The sequence below is a fragment of the Lepidochelys kempii genome, chromosome 4 (genome assembly GCF_965140285.1).
Source record: "Lepidochelys kempii isolate rLepKem1 chromosome 4, rLepKem1.hap1, whole genome shotgun sequence".
NCBI classification, from domain to species: Eukaryota; Metazoa; Chordata; order Testudines; family Cheloniidae; genus Lepidochelys; species Lepidochelys kempii.
In genome coordinates, this window is record NC_136383.1 from 32,904,500 (window position 1) to 32,910,871 (window position 6,372).

Sequence of the window (6,372 nt, forward strand, 5' to 3'; positions counted from 1 at the left end):
TTTTTATAAAAACATCTCAACAGGGGAATGGGCATAAAAGAAGAGGCAATTTTCTGTTGACTACAGAAATGACAATGCCGAATCATTTAGTAAGGGGGTTGCTCTCCCCTTTGTTTTTTGTTTTAATTTCTCCTGTCCACTTTGTCACTTTCAAACTATTTAATTATTTTTATAAATGAAAACAAATAGCAAACTCATAGACTGTTGAAGTATTTTCTTTTTCTTGGATTGCTGAGGAAATTCAGTTAATTAATACTCTGCTCCAAGCACATAAACTATAGCTGACCTAGTAATAAGCAGTATCAGGTGAGTTGTACACATTGATGTCATTTTAGAAACAAATTAATCCGAGGCCCTGGCAAATATCTTGCAAAACATTTTAGTATCACAGAACCACCGGTCATAATTTGGAGTTAGTAGTTTTTGTAATATGGTAGGTGTTATTGTAGGTGGTTCATAAACGAAATCGGTGCTTAATTTAAGGCCTAATGCTGTAATCTTTATTCATCCGAGTAATCCGTAGTTAGTCCCAGTGACTGCTCTCGTGAGTAAGGGTTACTTGAGTAAATAAAGGATGTTTCCTTATACTGAAAATACAAACAAGCCTTGCTAGTTACAATCTAGTGAACACAGGACAACGATTTAGATTAATTCTATTGTATTAATATTTCTTGGAGGCTACACGTAAGGCTATTCATTTATCGGCACACACATTACACTTTCTCATGTAAAGCATATGCAATTCCTTTGTGCATAACACTCTTTTACTTCCCAGATATGCAATTGTCTGAAACTAGGTAAAAATCTTAAAGCTTTAGGTGACTTCTTTCCCTAACTTAATTTAAGTTTCCCTACAGTAAATGATGTCCTTAATTTAAAAAATTATGTTCTGTAATGCTGCCTTTAGGAAAGAAATTAAGGTACGCATAGTTAGAGAGGAAGCGATCCACACCATTTTCCTTTTATTTTGGAGGGGGAGAGGAAAAAAAGCACTGTAAGGAATGTAATCGAGACAATATTTTCCCTCCACAAATAACGTACAATTAATAATACAATTAACAGTAAAATAAATTAACAAATCGCACTAACTTTAAAGCATTTTTAGAAAGACACAATTTTAAAATTGTGACCAATCCGAGCTGACCTAAATAATAAAACTCTCTTCTGCAAAAGGGCCTGTCTCCCAGGTAGTATTCTCAAGGCCTCATTTAATAGCTGGATTTTTTTCTTAGGCAAAACATTAGAAGCCTTAAAAAAAAAAAAAAAAACAAACCCCACCCTCAGTGACTTGACTCCTTTTATCTCTCGAACGCCAATCCCTCCAGACGTATTAACGTGAAGTAGGTAGAGGAGGGTTCAGGGAGATGCACCGTTTTCCGAGACAACTCACGATCTTCTCGATTGCCATTGAACTGCCCCCATAGATCATTATTGCCAGGACTGAAAAACAGTGTAAAGTCCCCAGAACGGCTCGACTCACGTCTGTTTGGAACGGCCCTCGCTAGCGAAAAGAGACATCAGAGAGTCACACAAATCACCTAGCGGGAAGATCCCTGCAAAGTGGAACCAATTCTCAGACTCGCATTATCTCACATCCCGGGGAAGGATGGGCCTCCACTTACCGGCTACTCGTTGAGCTTTCCACCCCGTTATTCTTTCTTCTCCTCCTCGAGATTTAGCAAATCCTGGGGGCTGGCTTGACTGCAGCGCCAGCAACTCAGGGGCAGAAGTAATAAAGGATCCAAACAAGAGCGCAGGGTTCCGTGGAGGTGGTTGGGGCTGGGAGGGGGGGAAGCGGGGGGCTAGTGTATTCGCTGTGGGATCGGAGATCTTCCTGTGTCTGACTCGCTCTTTCTTTTACTCTCCGGCTCCCTCTCTCTCGCCCCCTCTCTGCATTGGGAGCGACGTGACGTCAGCAGAGATTCCACCAAACTAACTCCAGCGAGGAGCAGAGCAGAGGGGGAGTGCAGGGGGCAGTGGATTTGCTGGGGAAGGGGAGGCAGAGACAGCGATAGACAGAGGCGAGCGGCGCGGGGAAAGGGGGGGGGGGCGTAAAATCTGCAAAGAAAGAGCCAGGCAGAGGGACACATAGACAAGAGAAGCGGGGAAGAAGGGAGATAATAAAATAGACTCAGGCAGCAGAACAGAGGCAGACACCGAATAAGAAACCAGAGTGAAGGCAGGGCAATTAAGAGTAGGATCTACATTACCTCTATGGTATATTAGCATGAGTATGTTACACACACACGCGCGCGAAAATCGGAATGATGAGGCAGGAAAGGATGAAGAGCAATAGAAATTCTGATAAAAAAAAAAAAACCTGAACGAGTGTGTGTGTCTGTGTGTGTCTGTGTTTGGGGGAGTGGGAAAAAGAAAAGAAAAACCAGAAAAGGGGAAGAAGAAACAAGCAAAGGAAGAAGAATAGATAGAGGTAAAGACGAGAACCGAGGTGAGAGAGGCAGAGTGGTCTGCGTGTGCCTGCTCCAGAAAGAGAGAGACGGGGCGATAAACGCAGCGCTGGTGAAGTCTGTGCAAAGGGCCAGGTCACTTTGCTCCCGCTCAGCACTGCTTCACTAGTTCAAAGTCAACTCGGTCCAGACTGAAAAATACACTGCAGATCCCAGTGTGCAGCTGGGAAGGGGAGGCACTGGCCAGTTTCAATGAAGGGACTGCGATGTACAAGACTCAGAAGCTTATTTAAGTCTAGAATTTCCTTTGCTGTAGATGGACCCAAGTTCACATAGGGTCGCTGATAACTCATTTTTTAAAATGACGAGGTTAAGGGTTCTGCAAGAAGGGCATTACCCCCGCAATATTGGGCTTATCTATATATTTACATTTGCTTCTGAAAATGTGTGCTCCTGTAGGAAGCTATAGATATAGGGCACGAACTACTGCCTGACCATTTAAATATTATGTTTTGTTTATCGTTAGGAAAGAACATAGGTATTTGTAAACTTTATCGCGATTTATTTTTATAGGCTCGCTAGTAGAGTGCTATAAATTCGGACATATTTACTACTAGGTGTGAAAGGTGATTACAAACAAACATCGTGTGCGATATTTTTTAAAGCCCTAGGTTTTTTGCACACACACAGATAAATTTATGAGAAACAACCGACGTTATTTGAATTCTCCCGCTAATCTTTGATATTCCTAATACATCGTTTAAGGAAACAATATAATATCCAAACCATTAAATTGAATTTGTATTACCATCCACTGAAATTCGATTTTATTAAATGTTCTGTATTGTAAAAAAGCACCACGCGAAAAGTATATATTTAAACCAAACAAATGATTTACTTTCCTGCTGAAATTTTTTTAGTGACTTCGGGTATATAGCTGCTCTACTTGAAAAATATACCTATTTTTTTCATTACTTCTGATGAGGCATATAATATGTTTGTCTTGAAGTATTTTATGTTTTGAATTAGTTTTAGTTAGTAGTAAATGTGGTAGTAATTTTTGAGGATGAAAGCAAATTACTCTGAAAATGGCTAAGAGCTGACAAAGTAATTGTATGGAAAGTGTTATCCTCTTTAGCTATGAAGGAAACTGAACTGCATTCAAACATCATCAAGAATTGATGACGTGAGTAGAAAATCTATTTAAACACTAAGTGTTGTCCATTTAAACACGCCCGCAAACAAATTGATTTACTTGAAAGAAATCAAAATGCATGCGTATGAGTTTTCTTTAAAAAAAAACAAAAAACAAAAAACTGTTCTTGGCACTCTGGATTTCTGTCCATGGGACTGGTATGCTAAGTTAAGACAATTTTTTTCAACAAATCTGAAGAAGAAACAGAAGAGAGGAAAATCCTTCAGAGTTCACCTAAAATTGTGCGGTCGATGAAAAATACTCGGATCGGTCCTCACAATCTTCAGTCGCTTTTGTCGGTGAAATAAATGCGCATTTGTGTGTCTTAATTCATATAGGCACTGGAGATAATAACGAAGGTAAATAAATACCCAGGGTTGTGACTGGGTTTGCTTTGAAGCCTCCGAAGAATGCGCGAGAGAACTCTGTGCAGAGAGACATACGCAGCTGTGCGTGCGCAAGTCCCCCCACTTTCCCGATTCAGAGGTTTTAAAGCAGCAGCCGCTTGCTGAAGCTGTCCCGTTTCTGTCTGGGCTCTCGCCCGGCCGTGTGCTGTTGCTGCCCCCATGTCGGGGCTGCAGCAGGATCAGGAGATGAGCTGGGCACTTTTACTGGCCCAGAATCGGTACAGCTGAAGTGAGCAGCTGGTGGGAAATGCAAATGGCTCCTAGAGAAACATAAGATACAGGGTGATTTTCATTCCCTCCTCGAGTGTGTGGAAGGAGCTGGACATACGTTTCACGCTCCTAATCCTTCTTTTACATTTTTAGTCATACTCCTATTAAACAACTAATTAATGCCCAGAATCACCAGGGAATACATTAGACATGCTGCTGTGGAATAGGGGTTCCAGGGTGTCTGGAAACTGTGGAGCTGACTTAATACATGGATTTCCATTTTTCCCCCCTTTCTGCCAAGCCAGTAAATGTATTATTAGAATTCTGGACTAGGTAAAGGCCTTGGTGATTGTATTTGTATTCCAATTTGCCTCAGACAATGTCAACAATTTAAAGAAACAAACAAAGGAACGGTAGCTATAAGCAACATTTCACCATCCGCGGGACCAGTTCTGAATACTTGGGCTACTGCAGTTTTGCAGCAGGAGTCTGACATGATCCTAATTCTGCATTTCAAGACTGGCACAGTTTGACATAAACACCTTTGGCTCGGATTACTCCATAATTCCGGATCGATAACGCCTCTAGCCTCACAACAGTCCCACAGACATACATTTTCCCTTTGCAATGATTTGAAAACGCCTAAACGTATTCATCTTCCAACATGCAGAAAAGCCGTTTTAAAACGTTATTATTAATAGGATCCACTTCCAGGCACCTGGCATAGCGAGTAGTGAGGGCATGTCGGTTAAAAAGTGTTCGAGGATTGCTAGTGGTAGTATTTTTTAATTCTTGAAGTCAGCTGTTGGACAAACCAAAACTGGAATTAAGATGCTTTGATACTGTCAAACTGATAGAGCTTCTCCCACGGACAGGAAAATCCAACCCAACCCAACCCATGATCAAATAGAGAACAACACCCAAGGCAAACGTTCTGTGCCCTGCGCCAATCCCCACCAGTGCGGGGCTTGAGAGAGGTACAGTATTATTATTTGAGACAGCGTGGTGATAGGGCTATTCACTACCATCCACTTTCCTCTCTCTTGGATTATGATCTCAACTCTCGCAAGCAATCGCCCCCTCCCAGCGTCTTCCGCCCCCCCCCCCCCCCCACCGCCCATCTGACAACAAGCGAGTATGTAAATACCAATGGCTAGCTGTGTTTGACAGCCTCAAACATTATTGATTTGTTGGCGGCTCGAAATTTTCTTTCCTATCCAGATCTTGTGTCCAAATTGTTCATTCAGGCCGTTGATCCCGATGCTACAATACAATAATTGTTTAAAAAAAATAAGCATTTCAAATGGACCAATTGATTTGCATATAAATTAAAATGACTGTGCCTTGCATATTCCAGTGGTTTATAATCATTGCGAAATTAGTGCTTAACCACTTGAGCTAAAAGAATATATAAATGTCTGTATTGACTCACTAATGAATTACCTAATTAAAACGTCCCGAGGATGTTGGTCGTTAGAAAGATTGTTAAATCAGGGCACATTAGGGGTAAGGATGACAGTGTGAATCAGTGCAGAGCAATCTCTGTTAACACAAAGTAATCTAAGCTTCACACAATGATTCCTGTATTTATTTTTCTGTGCTTTGAGCTCTTACCCCCTTCTATTAATTCTTGGGGAAAAAAAAAGAAGAAAAGAAGAGGAAGTGCAAATATTGCCCAGTTTGTTCTAGTATTTCTAATATCCAGAGCGACCTATCTGTAGTTTTCACAGGCGAAAGTACAGCAGCAGCTCTTTAAGCAGAATGTCCTTAGCAGAGACTGCGTTAGACTTTCACCTTCCTAGAAAGAAAGCCCAAGTCAGAGCCAGGAGCAGGGAAGCAAAGCAAAGCATGTGGAGACCATAATGTAATAGATATGCTAACTGAGCACTTACCTTCGCATGAGAATAGGAATAAGGTCTCTCTTCTTATGAGAGACAGTGCCAAGGAATGCTAGAAGTTCAGAAACAGGCTGGCGGTGTGAAAATCTGTAGCCTCGGGGGCTGGCCAACAACCCCTTTCATTTCAAGCACTTATTGATTTGCTATTGTCATCTTTGGCGACGCAGAAGGACACTTGAAAGAATTTCTGATGGGGCTCTGATCTCAGGAACGAGGTAACCTGACCGGGCTCTCACCAAATTCTTAATTACCAC